Source organism: Artemia franciscana, chromosome 15 (genome assembly GCF_032884065.1).
Source record: "Artemia franciscana chromosome 15, ASM3288406v1, whole genome shotgun sequence".
Classification (NCBI taxonomy): domain Eukaryota; kingdom Metazoa; phylum Arthropoda; class Branchiopoda; order Anostraca; family Artemiidae; genus Artemia; species Artemia franciscana.
The window spans coordinates 43,594,483-43,614,846 of NC_088877.1; the positions used below are offsets into that span (position 1 = coordinate 43,594,483).

Here is a 20,364-nt window from a genome sequence, read left to right on the forward strand (position 1 = left end):
AGAAACTGGAAAGGAGAGATGGAAAATGCCTACTCTTCTAAGCTGGCCACAGACTTAGAAGAGGCAGAAACTAGAAATGAGACCCTTAAACAACATATGATCCTCAAGAGAGCTGAACTTGAAAAACAATCCCGCAACAAAGATATGAAGATCAGATGAGACTATCATCACAGGACGCCTAGAAAGAATGAGAATATTTTAAGGGTTTGTTAAATGAGGCCAGGCGGTGCGTCAAAGCTTCATTCAATAGTAGTTTTTGTTCGTTTTCGGTTTCATGTATTCATCAATAGTAGTTTGCATTAACTGTAAGTTTGAATCACTATATCACTTTACTTTTGCTCTTTTATGTTTTAATGTGACTATTTAATTTTCTTTGATTCCCCCCCCCCCTGAAAAACACTTTTCTATCTTATTTCTTTTCTGGACTGAAATTGTTTTATTATTAGTTATTTCTAGGAGTTAAGTTTCTCAGATAAGTCTTTTATATTTATGTTTTTTCTTCAGTTTTTCTGCTTAAGAAGTAAAATCGTGGAAAACAATACATCTTTTGTGCAGAATGTGAATACTCTGTCAAAATGATCGATTAGTCAAAATTATTTTCAATTGTATCTTTACAACAAATTTGGGATGTACTTTGCTATTTTGATAACATATATATATATATATAACATATAGCGTCTTTTGGATTCCTTGTGCAAATTTAAAGCCCAAAGTCCAAATTTAAGATCGACTTTGTACCTCTCCATTCTTTAATTGTTTTTAATCCATCCCACAAGACACTTCAGAGATATTGCTGATGTGCTACTTTGATAACTTGTGCTATGATAACTTGCGATTCGTGATATGTCAACTTGGGTGCATATACTGTCCGTCAGATTTACTTCAGTCCTTTGCAGTGAGTAGATCTGAAGTTCTACAGGGGCTTGTAGCTTAAAAACTTTTGGTTGGGTCGGAGACACAAAAATATTTTAGATTTCTTGCTAAAGATTCTTTTGGATCATTAGAAAGAGATTTCTTAGATCTCTCTCCCTAACCATATAACTTGAAGTTCCCGTGTCCTCTCCCCCCATAAAAGAAAGTTTCAACTCGATCCCTCAACTCCCAAGATACTGCAGATATGTCATCTCGTAGTCTGGATATACAAAAGTTCTTATGATTTATCTCTATGCCCTCTCCCAATTTTAAAACTTGAAGTACATTTGACCCCCCAAAACTCCCTGAAACCTTCAACTCGATCCCACAAGCTGCACCTGGGACAAAACAGAGAAGCCATTTTGTGGCCTGGGTATACATACTGTCTTTTGATTTGCATAGCTACTTCGTTTGGAACAGTTTTAGCCCCACAGGGGCTAATAGCACCAAATATTCTTTACTAATTAGAAACAGAGATGTCCAGCTCCAGCAGCCCCTCCCCCGAATCAAAATCCTGGGTTCCATCGATCCTCTCTAAGATTCCCTGTTAGATTCAAGTTGATCCTCCAAACCACTTCCAAGAGGTTAGAGATAGGCTGTTTTGATAACCTGGCAATACATCGTGTCTCTTGATTTACTTTACTATTTGACCATGAATCGATTCAAAGTTATATATAAAATTATTGATCCAATATTATGCGGTCGATAATGTTACGGTATCGATAAAATACTGTGGGGAGTTACGGTGTGGCAGGTTGCAAAAAAGGGTATTGAAGGAGATTTGAGCCCTTTTTTTTTTTTTTTTTTTTTTTTTTTTTTTTTTTTTACAACCAATCACATAGAATAAGGATGGCACATGACTTTTAGGCAACATTAGAACGCGGTTGCTTATGAAACGTCTACATTACTATTCAACTATTATCCTTCCCTTTTTTTCTTTTCTCCTTCTTTCACTGTTTCTCTGTTCTGTCAAACCTCGTCAGCTCTAATATATAATCCTATACAACTATTAATCTATTTAGGCTGCAGCTAAAATTAGGCTGCAGCTAAAATATGACTTTCAAGTAACGTGCTTACCTAAAATTAAATAAAACAAAACAATATTTTCAACTGAAAGTAATGATCAACATTAAAAATTAAAACGAAAAGAAATCATTACTTACATGAGAGGGGTCTCCCCCTTCTCAATACCCTGCTCTTTACGCTAAAGTTCAAACTTTATCCCAATTCTTTGAAAATGATTTCTTTATCACCCTTTAATCAGAATTGAAAACTTTTAAAATTACTAAAAAAACTTAGCGTAAAGAACGAGGTATTGAAAAGGGGGTGACCCCCTCATATACGTAATAAATTCTGTTCGTTTTAAGTTCTGATGTTGCTCCTTACTTTCAGTTGAAAAAAAGTTGTTTTTTTTTAAATTTATTTTCAAATCTTTTTTAGGTAGTGCTGGGGAATCCGGCTTTACCTCCATGGAAAATTCTCTTTCCCCTTGAAAAGATTCTCCCACGTACCTCCCCCCATTTCACCAGAAAAATCCCCGTGAAAACTTCTATATACTTCCCAATAGCCAATACTATATGTAAACAATGGGCAAAGTTCATAGCTTGCAGCCTTTCCCCTGGGATTGTGGGGGGTTACGTCATCTTCAAAGAAATGGTTATTAATTTTTTCGAATATTCTGAAAAATATGGCTATCTTGAAATTTTATCGGATGACTTTTGGAAAAATATGAGCATGGGAGGGAGCTAGCTGCCCTCCAATATTTTTGATCGCTTAAACAGGGCACTAAAACTTTTGATTTCCGATCAAATGAGCCCTCTTCCGACCTTCTACGATAATTGGTTCTATACGATCACCCCTGGAAAAAAAAACAAAGAAACAAAAAAAAACAAATAATTATGCATCCGTTATCTTTCTTCTGGCAAAAAATGCTAAATTCCACATTTTTGTGAATAGGAGCTTGAAACCTCTACAGTAGGGTTTTCCGGTATGCTGAATCTGTTAATGTGAGTTTCATTATGATCACTTGATTTTTGGGGGAGTTCCTCCCATCTTTCCAAAATTGGGTAATTTTTCTCAGGCTCGTAACTTATGATGGATACCATTAAATTTAATGAATTTTACTTATTTTGAATAAGCATCAACATTCGATTCTTTTGATGCTTTTAATGTTATCAAGACTCTGTTTCTTAGAGTTTTGGTTACTACTGAGCCGCAACGCTCCTTAGTTACAGTTCGTTACCACGAACTGTTTGAAAATCTCGTGCGGTCACATGGTTTTTTCTTTCGAGCTGTATTTTTGCATCAGTCCTGGAAGAATTAAACAAAAAAAAAACAAGTTTTTCTAAGTGAAAGTAAGGAGCAACATTAAAACTTAAAACGAACAGAAATTACTCCGTATATGAAAGGGGCTTCTCCTCCTTAACGCCGCGCTCTTTACGCTAAAATTTGACTCTTTCTCATAACTCTACATTTTAAAACAGTAAAAAACTTTAGCGTAAAGAGCGGGAAGTCGATTTGGAAAAGCCCCTTTCATATACGGAGTAATTTCTGTTCGTTTTAAGGTTTAATGTTGCTCCTTACTTTCACTTAAAAAAACTTGTTTTTTTGTTTAATTTCTGGACATTTTTGAATTAATGCATGTTTTGATATTGGCTTTCAGCACATAAATAATTAAGACGAAATTTGCATATTAATTTTTTGGGGCTAAGTGGCTTTTTATAGTTTTAATCGGCAGATTTTGAGAAAAAAGGAGCGAGGAAGGAGGCGTGGTTGCCCTCCAATTTTTTGATTACTTAAAAAGGCAACTATAACTTATAATTTTTTACGAACATTTTCAGTAAAGAATATACGTAACTTACGAATTAAATTACGTAGCGAACCTCTATATTCGTATGTTTTTATTGCGTATATGAGGGGGCTCACCCCTCGTCGATACGTCGCTCTTTACATTAAAGCTTAAATTTTGTCCCAATTCCTTAAGAATGACCCCTGAATCACAAAGGTCGTAGAATAAGTAGTTGAAATTACTAAAAATACTTTAGCATAAAGAACGAGGTGCTACGAGGAGGTAAATCCCTCATATGCATAATAATTTCTGTTCTTTTTAAGTTTTAATGCTGCTTCTCACTTTCAGTGGAAAAAACTTTCCATATTTATTTTTTCATTGTTTTTTTTAAATAATGCTAGAAAATCCTGCGCCCCTCCATTGAAAGTCTCTTCGCCCATGAGAAGTTCCTCCATGAAAAGGTCCTCCCACTTAACCTCCCCCCTCAACTGTTCCCCCAAAACCAAAAAAATCCCCCTGAAAACGTCTGTACACTTCCCAGTAACCATTACTATATGTAAACACAGGTCATAGTTTGTAACTTGCAGCCCCTTCCACGGGGACTGCGGGGGAGTAAGTCGTCCCCAAAGACATAGTTATTAGGTTTTTCGACTATGGTAAATAAAATGGCTATCTCGGAATTTTGATCCGGTGACTTTAGGGAAAAACTGAGCGTGGGAGGGGGCCTAGGGGCCCTCCAAATTTTTTAGTCACTTAAAAGGGCACAAGAACTTTTAATTTCCGTTAGAATGAGCCCTTTCGTGACATTCTAGAACCACTGAGTCGATGCGATCACCCCTGGGAAAAAAAAACAAAACAAAAAAACAAATAAACACGCATCCGTGATTTGTCTTCTGGCAAAAAAGGCGAAATTCCACATTTTTGTAGATAGGGGCTTGAAACTTCTACAATAAGGTTCTCTGATACGCTGAATCTGATGGTGAGATTTTCGTTAAGATCCTAAGGTGAGATTTTTCGTATGACTTTTAGGGGGTGTTTCCCCCTATTTTCTAAAAGGAGGCAAATTTTCTCAGGCTCGTAACTTTTGATGGGTAAGACTAATCTTGATGAAACTTGTATATTTAAAATCAGTATTAAAATGCAATTCTTTTGATGTGACTATTGGTATCAAAATTCCATTTTTTTGAGTTTCGGTTGCTATTGAGCCGGGTCGCTCCTTACTACAGTTTGATAAAGAAAATCATCTTTTTTAAGTTCACCATATCAAACTGTAAAGCCAATTTTGATTGCAGACAATGGCTATTTCATATATGGATAACCAAATTAAGCAAGGTCTAGTGTCCGTCCTTGATAATGATTTTTTTTTCCAACACTGTAATAGCATTGTTGCGAAATCCACGAAATATTATAAGTTGCGTGCTTTAAAAGTGACAAATTATGATTACGGAATTATTCTTGCGAACTAAGTGTTCTGAATGGAAACAGCCATGATGCTGAACCCAAATCACATGCAGCAGGTGGCAATCGCATTGTGTATAACAAAAGTCCGCCAAGCAGTGCGCTAAGTCTACCATGTGTGATAGTTGTGATAGTTGGCGTGATAGTTGTGTGCCCCACCGTAAACCCAATTAAGTCAGAAATGCACAACAAAGATAAATAAATCAGAAAGATCAGTACGAAATAAACAACGTTTGTGTATCATAGCTTTTGCCCATTTTATAATTTTGGAATTCTTCCTCGAATCTTGATTTGTATCATTTTAATATTTGTTCAAGTTTTATCTGTTAAAAACTTGTTTTTTGCACTGAAAATGGATGCTTTTCAATTACAATATCTTCATATGACTCAAAACTTGGTTTCTTAATTTCTACTGTTTCTCTTTCTTAATACTGTAGTTTCATGATATATTTACTTTTGATTATTTTTTTCTTCTTTGAGCATTCATTTAAAGCCAGGATGGATTTGCTCAAGAATTTACTACCCGTTGTTACTTATCTTGGGACTTGGAAGTCCCAAAGTTCCCTCTCCTTACGTAGTGCCTGACCTGTCGTCTTTGTTTCCTTGGCTCTTATTTGGCTCTACGATAATGTCATGAAAAATATAGGTGGAAACGAGCGGCCTCCAACATGAAGGACCTTGGCTGTCAGGGAACCTTAGTTTCATTGATTCCATTGAATCATTGCAGAAAATTTTGATTGATGAAATTAAAAAAGTTTAAATGAAAAAGTAAAAAGGAGATACTGTCTTATTTTAATTTGAATATTATTCTTTGTAAATTATTATTATTATTATTATTATTATTATTTATCATATATATTTAGCAAAAAATGTGGTTTTATGCAACTGATTTAGTTTTTGGGGCACTTGGTATTAACCAAGTGACATATAGAAATCGCAAATTCTGTCGGTGTGTAGGTCCCGGTTTTGCTACTTTATGCACTTCCAGGTAAGCTAGGACGTTGAAATTTGGCAGGCGTATCAGGGACTGGACCAGATTAAATTAGAAATAATCGTTTTCCCGATTTGGCCTTCTGGGGGGGGGGAAGTCGGGGGCCGATTAATTCGGAAAAAATAGAAAAAATGAAGTATTTTTAACTTACGAACGGTTGATCAGATCTTAATGAAATTTGATGTTTGGAAGGATGACGTGTCTCAGAGCTATCATTTTTAAATCCGACCGGGTCTGGTGACATTGGGGGGAGTTGGGAGGGGGAAACCTAAAATATTGGAAATCACTTAGAGTGAAGGGATCGGGATGAAACTTGGTGGGAAAAATAAGTACAAGTCCTAGATACATGATTGACCTAACCGGAACGGACGATCGGATCTTAATGAAATTTGATATTTAGAAGGATCTGTTTTCCGACCGGATCTGTTGACATTGGGGGAGTTTGGGGGGGGGGGAACTAAAATCATGGAAAACGCTTAGATTGGAGGGATCGGGATGAAACGTGGTGGGAATAATAATAAGAAGTCTCAGATACGTGATTGACATAATTGGAATGGGTCCACTCTATGGGGGGGGGAGGGTTAATTCTAAAAAAATAGAAAAAATGACGTGTTTTTAACTTACGAAGGAGTGATCGGACCTTCATGAAACTTAATATTTAGAAGGATCTCGTAACTCAGATTTCTTATTTTAAATCTCAACTGGATCCAGCGTCATTGGGGGGGCAGTTGGGCGGGGCAAAAATCTTAGAAAATACTTTAAGAGGAGAGATCAGGATGAAACTGGATGGGAAGAATAAAAACCTGTCTAAGATACGTGACTGACATAACCGGACCGGATCTGCTGTCTTTGGTGGAGTTGGGGGGGGGGGTTAATTTGGAAAAATGAGGTATTTGTAACTTACGAACAGGTCACCAGATCTTAATGAAATTTGATATTTAGAAGGATCTTGTTCTTTAAAGCTCTAATTTTAAATTCCGACCAGATCCTGTGACATTGGGGGGAGTTGGAGGGGGAAACTGGAATTCTTGGAAAACCTGAAAATTGGGATATTTTTATCTTACGAATAGGTGATCGAATCTTAATGAAACTTGATATATATAGAAGGATCTTATGTCTCAGATGCTCCATTTTCGACTCGAATCGGATCCGGGGACAAAGGGGGTTGGAGGAGGGAAACAAAATCTTGCGAACGCTTAGAGTGGAGAGATCGGGATGAAACTTGATGGGAAGAATAAACACAAGTTCTAGATACGTGATTGACATAATTGGAACGGATCTGTTCTCTTTGGAGGAGGTGGGAGTGTTAATTTGAAGAATTAGAAAAATTGATGTATTTTTAACTTAAGAACGGGTGACCGGATCTTAGTGAAATTTGATATTTAGAAGGAATTCATGTCCCAGAGCTCTTATTTCAAATCCCGACCAGATCTGTTGATATTGAGGGAGTTGGAGGGGGAAATCTTGGAAAACGCTTGGAGTGGAGGAATCGGGATGAAGCTTGGTGGATAGAATAAGCAAATGTCCTTGATGCGTAATTGACGTAACCGTACTGGATTCGCTCTTTTTGGGGGAGGGATTCAGGGCACCAAGGCCCCCACCCACGCTAATTTTTTCATAACAGTCACTGGATCAAAATTCTGAGATGGACATTTTATTCACCATAGTCGAAAAACCTAATAACTATGTCTTTAGGGATGACTCACCCCCCCCCCCCCGCAGTCCCCGTGGGAGGGGCTGCAAGCTACTAACTTTGACCTGTGTTTACATATAGTAATGGTTACTGGAAAGTGTATAGACGTTTTCAGTGGGATTTTTTGGTTCAGGGGGGAGAATTAAGGGGGGGGGGGGTTACGTGGGAGGATATTTTCATGGAGAAACTTCTCATGGGGGAAGAAAATTTCAATGAAGGGGGCGCAGGATTTTCTAGTTTTATTTGAAAAAAACAATGAAAATATAAATATGAAAAGTTTTTTCTACTGAAATTAAGGAGCAGGATTAAAACTTAAAACGAACAAAAATTATTACGCATATGAAGGGTTTGCCTCCTCGTTATACCTCACTCTTTACGCTAAAGTATTTTTAGTAATTTCAACTATTTATTCTACAGCCATTGTGATTCAGAGGTCATTCTCAAGGAATTGGGACAAATCTAAGCTTTAGTGTAAAGAGCGAGGTATCAACGAGGGTTGAACCCCCTCATATACGCAATAAAAACATACGAATATAGAAGTTTGTTACGTAAGTTAATTCGTAAGTTACGGATATTTTTTACCAATGAAAACGTTTGTAAAAAATTAAAAGTTCTAGTTGCTATTTTAAGTAATCAAAAACTTGGAGGCCAACTAGTCCTCCTCCCTTGCTCCTTTTTCCTCAAAATCTTCTAATTAATTGCAATTATTAAATACGCAAATTTCGTTTTAATTATTTATGTGCGGAGAGCCAAGATCAAAACATGCATTAATTAAAAAACGTCCAGAAATTAAATAAAAAAAACAAGTTTTTTAAATGAAATTAAGGAGCAACATTAAAACTTAAAACGAACAGAAATTACTCCGTATATGAAAGGGGCTTTTCCTCCTCAGCACCCCCCTCTTTAGGCTAAAGTTTTTTACTGTTTTAAAAATAGAGTTAAGAGAAAGAGTCAAACTTTAGCGTAAAGAGCGGGGCGTTGAGGAGGAAAAGCCCCTTTCATTTACGGAGTAATTTCTGTTTGTTTTAAGTTTTAATGTTGCCCCTTACTTTCATTTAAAAAAATTGTTTTTTTTTTATTTAATCAATGATAAAAGTATAAGAACCTAACTATTGATAATATTCAATCAAATAATCGGCTTTTTATGGTGATCCTAAATATGTATTTTTTTCTTATTAATTGGTGCAGTTATTAGTACAAAAGAAAGTTCGAAAGCTGCCTACAGTAAAGGCCGTACGGCTCTAATGTCTTATTAATTTTTTTTCCCCAGAGGTACTTCATATGGAAAGGGCCGCTGCATAAACTTCGGAGGGGGCTCATCCGATTCGAGATCGGAAGTTCTAGTTCCCTATTTAAGAGTCAAAAGTGATTGAGGGCAACTATTCCCCCACCACTCCCTTTTTTCCCAAATGCATCCGATAAAAATTTTGAGATTGTCACTTTGTCAAAAATAGTTCAAATACCCTATAACAGAAACTCTGTTGTCGAAAAAAACCCCAGGGACCGGAGGCAGGCGTTGTAAGTTATGCCCGGGGCATATAGGGTTCTTATGGAGGGGATGCACTTATAAACTTCAGACAGGGCTCATTTGATTGGAAACTGGAAGTTCTAATTCAGTTTTTGAAATTCAAAAGAGATTGGAGGGCAAAAAGCCCTCCCCTTCCCATGCCCCTTTTTCTTCAAATGAATCCGATAAAAATTTTGAGGTAGCCTTTTTGTTAAAAATAGTTCAAAGGTTAGATAACAAAAACCCCGGTGTCCATACAACCCCCAAGGCCTGGGGGCAGGCGTTCTAAGTCATGCTCTGGGTATATATGGTTCTAATGGAAGGAATGCTCGTATAAACTTCAGAGAGAGCTCATTTGAATGGAAATTAAAACTTCTAGTTCACTTTTAAGAGTCAAAAGAGATCGGAGTACAACTAGCCCCCCACATCCTTTTCCCCCAAACATATCCCATACAAATTTTGAGACAGCAATATTTTATAATAGTTCAAAGGTTAGTTACGAAAAAATCCATTGTCGACGCAACCCCCCAGGGCTTGGGGGCAGGCGTTGTAAGCTATACTCTGGGGACATGTATGATTTTTATGGAAGGGATGCTCGTATAAACTTTGGAGAGGGCTCATTTGATTGGAAATTGAAAGTTCTAGTTTACTTTTCAAGAGTCCAAAGAGATCCTAGCGCTACTCCTCCCCAGGGGAGTGGGGCCCCCCAGCCTTATTTTCTCATAATCCATCCAACACAAATTTTGAGATAACCATTTTTTAAATAGTTCAAACATCAGATAACAAAACTCCCGGGTTGACACAACCCCCCAGAGAACGGGGGCAAGTGTTATAAGCTATGCCCCGGAGACATTTTAGGTTTTTATGTAAAGGATTGTCGTATAAACTTCGAAGGTGGTTCGTTTGATTGGAAATTGAACGTTCTAGCTACCACGACTCAAAAGTTAACGGAGGGTATCTACTCTCCCCCCTAACACAAACACCTTGTTTTCCCAAATGTATCAAATGAAAATTTTGATATAGCCAGTTTGTTTGAAATAGTCTAACGACAAGGTAACAAAAACTTCGTTGTCAACATACCCCCCAGAGCCAGGAGAAGGGTTGTAGCCTACGCTGCGGGGGTATATAAAGTTTTTTCGGAAGAGGTGGTCATATAGACTCTGGAGAGGACTCAAATAATTGGAAATTGAAAGTTCAAATTCACCTTTCAAGCGTCAAAAGTGATCTGATTACGACTAGCCCCCTCCCTCTCAACCTCCTTTTCCTCTCCCCTTCCATGCGTCCAATCGAATTTTATATATAGCCATTTTGTTGAAAAAAGAACAAACATAATATAAATAAAACTCCAGGGATAAACCAGCCCCAAAATAATCCGGGGGTAAGTGTTGTAAAATGTCCCGTTGGCGCATACAAGGTTTTTATGAAAGTATGGTCGTATAAACTTTGGAGGGAGCTTTTTGGATTTTAAATAAGGGTTTCTATTGCCCTTGAAAACTCTGGAGTCCACACATCCCCCCAGAGCCCAGGGGCAAGTGTTGTGAGCTATGCTCCGAGGCCATATACAATTTTATGTAAGGTGTGGTCGTATAAACTTCAGAGACGGTTCGGTTGATTGGAAATTGAAAATTCTAGTTACCTTTTTAAGAGTCATCAAAAATGATCAGACGATATATACCCCCCCCACACGCCTTTTCCCCCAAATAGATCCGATAAAAACTTTAAGATAGCCAGTTTATTTAAAATAGTCCAAAATTCAAATTACTATAAATTAGGGTTTAAAAATCCTCCATGGCACCCGGGACAAGAATCGTAACGCATGTAAGTTGTAAGATCTTAAGAATCGAAAGTGATCAAAATGTGACGACCCCACCCCACGGTGGTCCTTTTTTCTCCAACTACATCTTATCAAAATTTTGAAATAGGTATTTTGTTCAAAATAGTCCAAAATTTAAATTAGTATAACTTAGGGGTTGACCAATCTTCCCTAGCCCCCAGGGCAAGGATTGTAACCTATGTAAGTTGCTCACTATTAGAATATAAGGTTCTGTGGAAGGTGTGGTAGCATTAACTTAGGATGTGGTTCATTTGGTAAGAAATTGATACTTATAGCTCTTTTTTAAGAGTAAAAACTGATCACTGGCCTTCCAGACCACGCCCCACTATCCCAAATGGCATCTGGTCAAAATTTGGAGATAGACACGTTGTTCAAAATTGCTCAAAGGCCAAATAACTATGCATCCAGGGTGTACCCCCCTCCCAGTCCCAGGGAAATGGCTCTGAGTTCCGGAACTTAATTAAAGTTGATTGTTTACTTTTGATACTTGGATTTAGTTGTTTACGTGGTAATTTTCAACTTATAGGGCTGCAAGGGCTGTAAATTGTGAAAGTTATTTATTATTACTTTGATACTTTGTTCACTTTGACACCTTGTTAAATTTGATCCTTTCTTTACTTTTGATACTTCGATACTTTGATATTGGTACTTTGATATTAGTTTTGATACTTTGATGAAAGTTTGACGTTGGAAAAAAATCTTATTTTGAAATAAGGATTTTTTTTTAACTTTAAACTTTTTGTGATCAATAAACGGACAAAATTAGTTAAATAAAACTTTCTGAAAGTTTTTTCCCCAATTCTTTCCGAAATAATTGGGGTTATATACTTCTAATAAATGGTGTCTTCACTACAAACAAGAGCATGGCTCGTGCCCGTTTTTCAAACGGTAAAAGTATCATTTTCTTACTTCAATAAACAATTCTCTTACTTAAAATTGTATCATTCTTTTACTTAAGTGGCTACACAGTGTCAAAATTAGTTTACCTTTTTTGTTTTATTATATTAGTTGGGATAACAGAATTCAAAGAGAAGTGAGAATTGGATTAAGGACTGCTTGTTAGACCGCGGTCGTCTTCAGGGAGTAGGGACTAAGTACTTCTAGTGAATGGTGTCTTCGCTACAAACAAGAGTATGGCTAATGCCCGTTTCCCTAACGGTAAAAGTATCATTCTCTTGCTTAAATAACCAATATCCTTCGCTTACTTAAGTTACTACAAAGTTCTGCAAAATTAGTTTACCTTTTTTTTATTATAATACTTGGGAGAAAAGAATTCAAACACAAGTGAGAATTGGATTAAGGATTGGTTGTTTAACTGCGGTCGTTTTCAAGGAGTAGGGGCTATGTACTTCTACTGAGTGGTGTCTTCACTACAAAGAAGAGCATGGTTACTGCCCGTTTCTCTAACGGTAAAAGTGTAAGGACTGCTATGTATTTGGCGCTATACTAAAAGGAATTATGTTACAAATAATTTATTTTGTTCTTATTACAACACTAAAGATCAAATGAAAATTTCAGTGAAACCAGACAAGGATTTGCCAATAGGCCTATTAGGCCCTGCGGCTTTCACTATTACTGAAGTTTTGGGGATTTCCCCGAAAATCTTACAAAATAAATAAGGACAAGTCTACGTTCGTTATAATCGACGGAAGCAATAAATACTTCTGTAATTTTGATTTAAGTTTGATTTTCTTTTAAGATTAAATGCATAATAATTAAATATTTTATTGGTTAAATAAATTGATCCCTATGCCAGGTATCCTTGTCGTTTAAAATTTACTGTATTTTGTTTAATTTTGCATCCAATTTAATTTGTCTTTTTATTTGAGATTTTTTCCTAAAGGTATTCAAAAATAAACTTATTCCTACAAAAAAATATCCTGAAATATATCCCCTGACAGAAAACCAGCACTGCTATTCTGGTGTCTCCCCACCCCCTGGAAAATTTTCTGACGGCACCCCTGCAATTTGTAACTATCTTTAACTACCTGCTACGTGTAATGACTATAATGACGGTAATTGTTTTATAAGTCCTGGTAATTATGCATTATAGTCATCATCATCTTCATTTGAAAGGTAAAGTTCACAAAAAAATTCTGTAATCACAATTTATTATGTGTGGTGCTCAGGTTTCAGTTTTGAAGGCTGTAACTAGTAATCCTTCGTGTATTTCGCAACCATAATTTTAAAAAGAATTTTAGATAATAACAGTTCTAGATTGCTGACAAATGGCCTCTCCGTATAACAAAAGCGTTATGACGCAGCCAAAGGGTTTATGATAATGAACTGTAAGTAAAGAGTGATTCCTGCCAATAATAAACTGAATCTCTAAAAAAGGAGTTTTGCTAACCATACATACTTTAAATTAATTGAAATCTTATAGTAATTCTAAAAATATAAAATTCAATCAGTTTGAAGTTAACCACCAAAGCTACAAGCCTGCGAAAATTTGCTCTTACACCCTTACACCCCTTAAAATAGGAGTGATCTTCCTGAAAATATCAACATCAATTTAGCATCTTAGAGAGCTCTAATGCTGAGGTTTCAAACCTTTATTTACAGAATACTTCATTCTGTATTTATTTTGAGAAGGAATGATTCCAAGAAAATGACAGTTTAAGGATATACCAGTAGCGGCTTTTTTTCCAAACATGACACACACTTGATACCGTGCATATAGGTCCTGAGCATATTAAATAAAAAAAACGAGTTTTTTTAACTGAAAGTAAGGAGCGACATTAAAACTTAAAACGAATAGAAATTACTTCGTATATGACAGGAGCTGTTCCCTCCTCAACGCCCCGCTCTTTACGCTAAAGTTTGAGTCTTTCTATATTCGTATGTTTTTATTGCGTATATGAGGGGGTTCAACCCTCGTTGATACCTCGCTTTTTACACTAAAGCTTAGATTTTGTCCCAATTCCTTAAGAATGACCTCTGAATCACAATAGCCGTAGAATAAATAGTTGAAATTACTAAAAATACTTTAGCGTAAAGAGTGAGGTATAACGAGGAGGTAAACCCCTCATATGCGTAATAATTTTTGTTCGTTTTAAGTTTTAATGCTGCTCCTTAATTTCAGTAGAAAAAACTTTCATATTTATTTTTTCATTGTTTTATCAAATAATGCTAGAAAATCTTGCGCCCCCTTCATTGAAATTATCTTCCCCCATGAGAAGTTTCTCCATGGAAATATCCTCCCATGTACCCCCCCCTCAACCCTCCCTCCTAAACCAAAAAATCCCCCCGAAAACGTCTGTACACTTTCCAGTAACCATTACTATATGTAAACACAGGTCAAAGTTTGTAACTTGCAGCCCCTCCCACGGGGACTGCGGGGGGGGGGGTAAGTCATCCCTAAAGACATAGTTATTAGGTTTTTCGACTATGGTGAATAAAATATCTATCTCAGAATTTTGATCCAATGACTATTGGGAAAAAATGAGCGTGGGAGGGGGCCTAGGTGCCCTCCAATTTTTTGGTCACTTAAAAAGGGCACTAGAACTTTTAATTTCCGTTAGAATGAGCCCTCTCGCGACATTCTAGGACCACTCAGTCGATACGATCACCCCTTGGCAAAACAAAAAAAACAAAAAAACAAATAAACAGTCTTCTGGCAGAAAATGCAAAATTCCACATTTTTGTAGATATGAGCTTGAAACTTCTACGATAGGGTTCTCTTATACGCTGAATCTGATGGTGTGATTTTACGGGGTGTTTCTCCCTATTTTCTAAAAAGAGGCAAATTTTCTCAGGCTCGTAACTTTTGATAGGTATAACTAATCTTGATGAAACTTATATATTTAAAATCAGCATTAAAATGCGATTCTTTTGATGTAACTATTGGTATCAAAATTCTATTTTTTAGAGTTACTAAAAAATTGAGTTACTAATTGAGATGGGTCGCTCCTTACTACAGTTCGTTACCACGAACTGCTTGACAAGGATCGTTATTTACTTACCATTCATTACTACAAAGAATTTGATTTCTTTTTTGTTCCTCCAACCAAATTTAAATGAAAAAATGTGTGTGGAAGTATGAGTTTAGTATCTGATTAAATAAACAAAAAACAAGTTTTTTTAACTGAAGGTAAGGAGCGACATTAAAACTTAAAACGAACATAAATTACTTCGTATATGAAAGGGGCTGCTTCCTCATCAACGCCCCGCTCTTTACGCTAAAGTTTGAGTCTTTCTCTCAACTCTTCTTTTTGAAACAGTAAAAAGCTTTAGCGTAAAGAGCCGGGCGTTGATGAGGAAGCAGCCCCTTTCATATACGAAGTAATTTCTGTTTGTTTTAAGTTTTAATGTCGCTCCTTACTTTCAGTTAAAAAAAACTTGTTTTTTTAGTTTAATTTCTAAACGTTTTTGAATCAATACATGTTTTGATTTTGGCTCTCCGCAAAGGAATAATTAAAACGAAATTTGCAATTTTTTTTGGGTAAATGACTTTCTCGTAATTTTGATCGAATGATTTTGAGAAAAAAGAGTGGGGGAGAAAGCCTAGTTGCCCTCCGATTTTTTGGTTAATTAAAAAGGCAACTAGAACTTTTAATTTTTTACGAATCTTTTTATTAGTAAAAGATATACGTAACTTGTAAATTAGCTTACGTAAAGAAATTTTGTAGTTTCATGTTTTTATTGCATATATGAGGGTTTCGCCCCCTCGCCAGCACCTCGCTCTTTACACTAAAGCTTAAATTTTGTCCCAATTCATTAAGAATGACCTCTGAATCACAAAAGCCGTAGAATAAATAGTTGAAATTACTAAAAATACTTTAGCGTAAAGAGCGAGGTATTAGGAGGAAGTGAGCCCCTTATATGGGTAATAATTTCTGTTCGTTTTAAGTTTTAATGCTGCTCCTTATTTCCAGCTGAAAAAAACTTTTTCATATTTATTTTTTTATTGTTATTTTTTAAATAATGCTAGTAAATCCTGCGCTCTCTTCATGGAAATTTTCTTCCCCCATGACAAATTCCTCGATGGAAAGTTCCTCGACTGACAAATTCCTCGACTACGCTGAATAAAATGGCTATCTCAGAATTTTGATCCGTTGACTTTGGTAAAATAATTAGCGTGGGAGGGGGCCTAGGTGCCCTCCAATTTTTTGGTCACTTAAATAGGGCACTAGAACTTTTCATTTCCGTTAGAATGAGCCCTATCGCAACATTCTAGGACAACTGGGTCGTTACGATCACCGCTGGGAAAAAACAACAACAAATAAACACGCATCCGTGATCTGCCTTCTGGCAAAAAATTCTGGAAAGTTCCCCCAGCATATCCCCCTCATCTCAACCCCTCCCCCCAACCGGAAAATCCTCTCGAAAACGACTGTACACTTCCCAATAACCACTACTATATGTAAGCACAGGTCAAAGTTTGCAACCTGTAGCCCCTCCCACGGGGACTGTGGGGGAGTAAGTCGTCCCCAAAGACATAGCTATAAGGTTTTTCGACTACGTTGAATAATTTGGCTATCTCAGAATTTTTATCCGTTGACTTGGGGAAAATAATTAGCGTGGGAGGGGGCCTAGGTGCCCTCCAATTTTTTGGTCACTTAAAAAGGGCACTAGAACTTTTCATTTCCGTTAGAATGAGCCCTCTTGCAACATTCTAGGACAACTGGGTTGATACGAACACCCCTGGGGAAAAAAACAAACAAAAAACAAACAAATTTCTCCATTCCTTGGAGGAAGTTTGAGGTAAAATTCCTCCAAGGAAAGTTCCTCCAACATATCTCCCTCTTCTCAACCCCCCAGCCTAAAAATACCCCTGAAAACGTCTGTACACTTCCAAATAACCACTACTATATGTAAGCACTGGTCAAAGTTTGTAACTTGTAGTCCCTCTCAGGGAGACGGTGGGGGGGTAAGTCGCCCCCAAAGACATAGTTATAAGGTTTTTCGATTACGTTGAATAAAATGGCTATCTCAGAATTTTGATCCGGTGATTTTGGGAAAATAATTGGTGTGGGAGGGGGCCTATATGCCCTCCAATTTTTTTGGTCACTTAAAAAGGCACTGGAACTTTTTATTTCCGTTAGAATGAGCCCTCTCGCAAGATTCTAGGACCACTGGGTCGATACGATCACCCCTGGGAAAAAAAACAACAACAAAAAAACAAATAAACATGCATCCGTGATCATTATTCTGGGAAAAAATGCGAAATTCCACATTTTATTGATAGGAGGTTCTTTTAGGTTTATAGATAGGAGGTTCTTATAGATAGGAGGTTCATTTTTATAGATAATAAGGTTCTCTGATACGCTGAATCTGATGGTGTTATTTTCGTTAAGATTGTATGACCTTTAGAGGGTGTTTCTCCCTATTTTCAAAAATGAGGCAAATTTTCTCAGGCTCGTTACTTTTGATGGGTAAAACTAATCTTGATGGAACTTATATATTTGAATTCAGCATTAAAATGCAATTCTTTTGATGTACTACTGGTGTCAAAATTCCATTTTTTAGAGTTTCGGTTACTATTGAGCCGGGTCGCTCCTTACTACAATTCGTTACCACGAACTGTTTGAAAACAGTATGAGTTTAGTATCTGAACTAAAAGGAACTGGCTTATGAACCTAATCGGATTATTTTTTGTACTGCACTGTGTTACATTGCGCAATTAACTTGCGGATTTAATTGTGAGGGATTGCTCACTTCATACAAAGTGAGTTATTATTTCATAGTGTATAATTGAATATATTGGTGTTATCGCTGATTAAAAACCGTCATATTTACTTTTGGTCAAGTAGCCTTGAATTAATACTGATTAACAGTTCGTGAATCTGCAGTGTCTTGTTGGAATAAATGACGGAAAAAAGCAGCTCCCAAGGCTACCACCCAAGAAGGATAATCCCACTGAAACCCTTAGCCAGTCACCATTCCAACTTACCTCTAAAACTCTTCCTAGAATCCCCCCCTCCCCCGAACTACGCGTTCCAAAACAGTTAGCCACTTTTCAGGAATTCAGGGCTTAGACCAGTGTTTCTCAACCTTTTTTTCCCCACCTTTATTATTATAATTATTATTACTATTATTGTGATAATAACTACAATATTAAAAGTTTCTACAAGGTTCTTCGATTGGCAAGCAACTAAAGCTCATGGGGAGTAGAGCTCCTCAGGAAGTTTAATTCACTCCAACATTATATATGTAAATTGGATAAAAAAAAAAGCAGTTGAAATTAAGTGTGTGATTAAAAAAAAAAAAGAAAAAGGCATGTTTATTCAATGAGATCCCTGTGGTTGATGCTTCTCGACAAGCTTCTTTATATTTGGTTCTATTGATGTTAATGGTAGTCGAAGATCACCCCTTTTCACAATGTCAAGTCTATTGCGAGCTTTCGATAAAATTTGAGAAACACGACTAAATCCCGCTTCAACAAGATAAGATGTAGGAAAGGCAATAACGTAGAACTGCGCTTTATCCCAGAGCAAAGGGTACTTTCTAGCAACATCATTTGTCTTCCATATATTGTACTTTCCATCTTTAAATTTTGCACGCATTATTTCATCATTTTGCAATTCGATGAGGGGCTCTTGCAAAGGTAATTCTATTTCGGCAACATTAACTTTGAAAGGAATTGAAACCCAAATCGGTATATCCATTCCGAGTAGGTCACTAAACCGATTCAAAATAATATAAATTACAGAAGAAATTGAATTCTTAAAAATAAAAAGCGCTCTAAGTTTGTTTTCTTCGTGGACCCCCAAAAAATCATCGTGGACCCCCAATTTGTTGTGTTTTGCCGGTGGACCCCTGGAAATATTACATGGACCCCTATGGTCCATATGGACCCCGGTTGAGAACCACTGCCTTAGACGAAACTAACTGTGATGAAAGAGGTGAGACGCCTGGCGAAAATAGGAAAAAGGATGAAACCCGTTCACCAGTGTTAGTGCAGCCCCTCTCTTCAAGTGTCCCAGAAACTAGTACTACCGATTACCCCAATTATTATACTGTCTCAATCGGGAAAACCATTGGCCAACCCTTTTCAAAAGATCGAATAATGCAAATTAGGAAAGCTATCTTTCTGATCACCATGGTAAATTTTAAACTTGTTTTCAAGCAGGACGAGTCTATTGATATTTACTTTACGTCTTCTCAGGCGGCAGACCATGTCCCGTCAAAATCGAAAGAAATAATTCTTGATGGCTCAAAAATTTTAGCCACAAAAAAAGATGTGGAAAAGTTACACAAGTGTGTGGTGTATGGTGTTGATACCAGTGTAAAAGTGGAGGAAATACAAACTGAACTAATAGATTCTTCAGGCCTTCTCATCAATCCTTCAACTGCTATAGGGCTAAGTTTAAACAAAGAAGGTTTTCTTCACCCAAGCCGTTCAATCCTCATTTCCTGCAAAGTTGAGCTAAGTAGAGAAATATTCTTGTACGCTATGTCCCTTTTTTTACAAGATTTATAAGCCCAAGCCCCTACAATGCTCCACTTGTCTGGTCCACGCTCACGGCAAAAAAAATGCAAACAGCCCCATCCGTCTTGCCTTAAGTGTGGGAAAACAGGCCACGCAATTAGTGAATGCCCTGAGTCAGATCCTTTCTGCAGGAATTGTAACCCTAAGGGACACACAGCCCTCCAAAAACAATCTTGGCCGGCTCACGAAAAGCGAGTCGTAATCCTTAGAACATCTGATAAAATGAACCTACTCTACTCAGTTGTAGCTGCAAGAATCCCTTGGCAACCCACACCACCTCGGCCCAGTAGAATCCAAGCAACAGTTGCTGTAGAAGATGCAAAGACAATATCATTCCCAAAAGAGGCAAATAATGTTCATAATCAAGGTTCTAGTCAGTCCCTCTATCCCTTACCTAAGTTTACTTCAATATCCTACCCTCCAAAAGATTCATCTAAAAGTAGCCAAGAATGACAAAGACTTGCAACTTTTCTCACAGTCAGTCACTTAATTGAGGTTAATAATGAAGCTGAGGAAACCAAAAATATTCTCAAGAGGAAGGCTATCACTAAAATCCTAGGTGATGACATCTTACAAACAGCTATAGCTCAATTATCCTCCATGAAAAAGGACATAGATTCCACATCAAAGCTAGTTAAGCCTGTAGACTCAACTGTAAACCAAAGTAATACAGGCTCTGACAATGCCGCAACCCCTAAGACGGTAGTCAGTGCAACTGCCCTAGTCAAAGGCAAGAAATCTAAGAAAAAA

At 37.0% G+C, this 20,364-nt stretch overlaps 2 protein-coding genes across 2 annotated transcripts in view; one reads left to right on the forward strand and one right to left on the reverse strand.

Annotated features, from left to right (window-relative positions):
* Positions 1-20,364, reverse strand: part of LOC136036514 (uncharacterized) — a 65,309-nt gene that overhangs the window by 15,239 nt on the left and 29,706 nt on the right. The window lies entirely within an intron of this gene.
* LOC136036513 (sodium channel protein Nach-like) overlaps positions 17,746-20,364 on the forward strand; it is a 128,296-nt gene continuing 125,677 nt past the window's right edge. The window contains exon 1 of the mRNA XM_065718809.1: positions 17,746-17,850. The gene's annotated coding sequence lies outside the window, so the exon portion shown is untranslated. The remainder of the gene's footprint in view (positions 17,851-20,364) is intronic.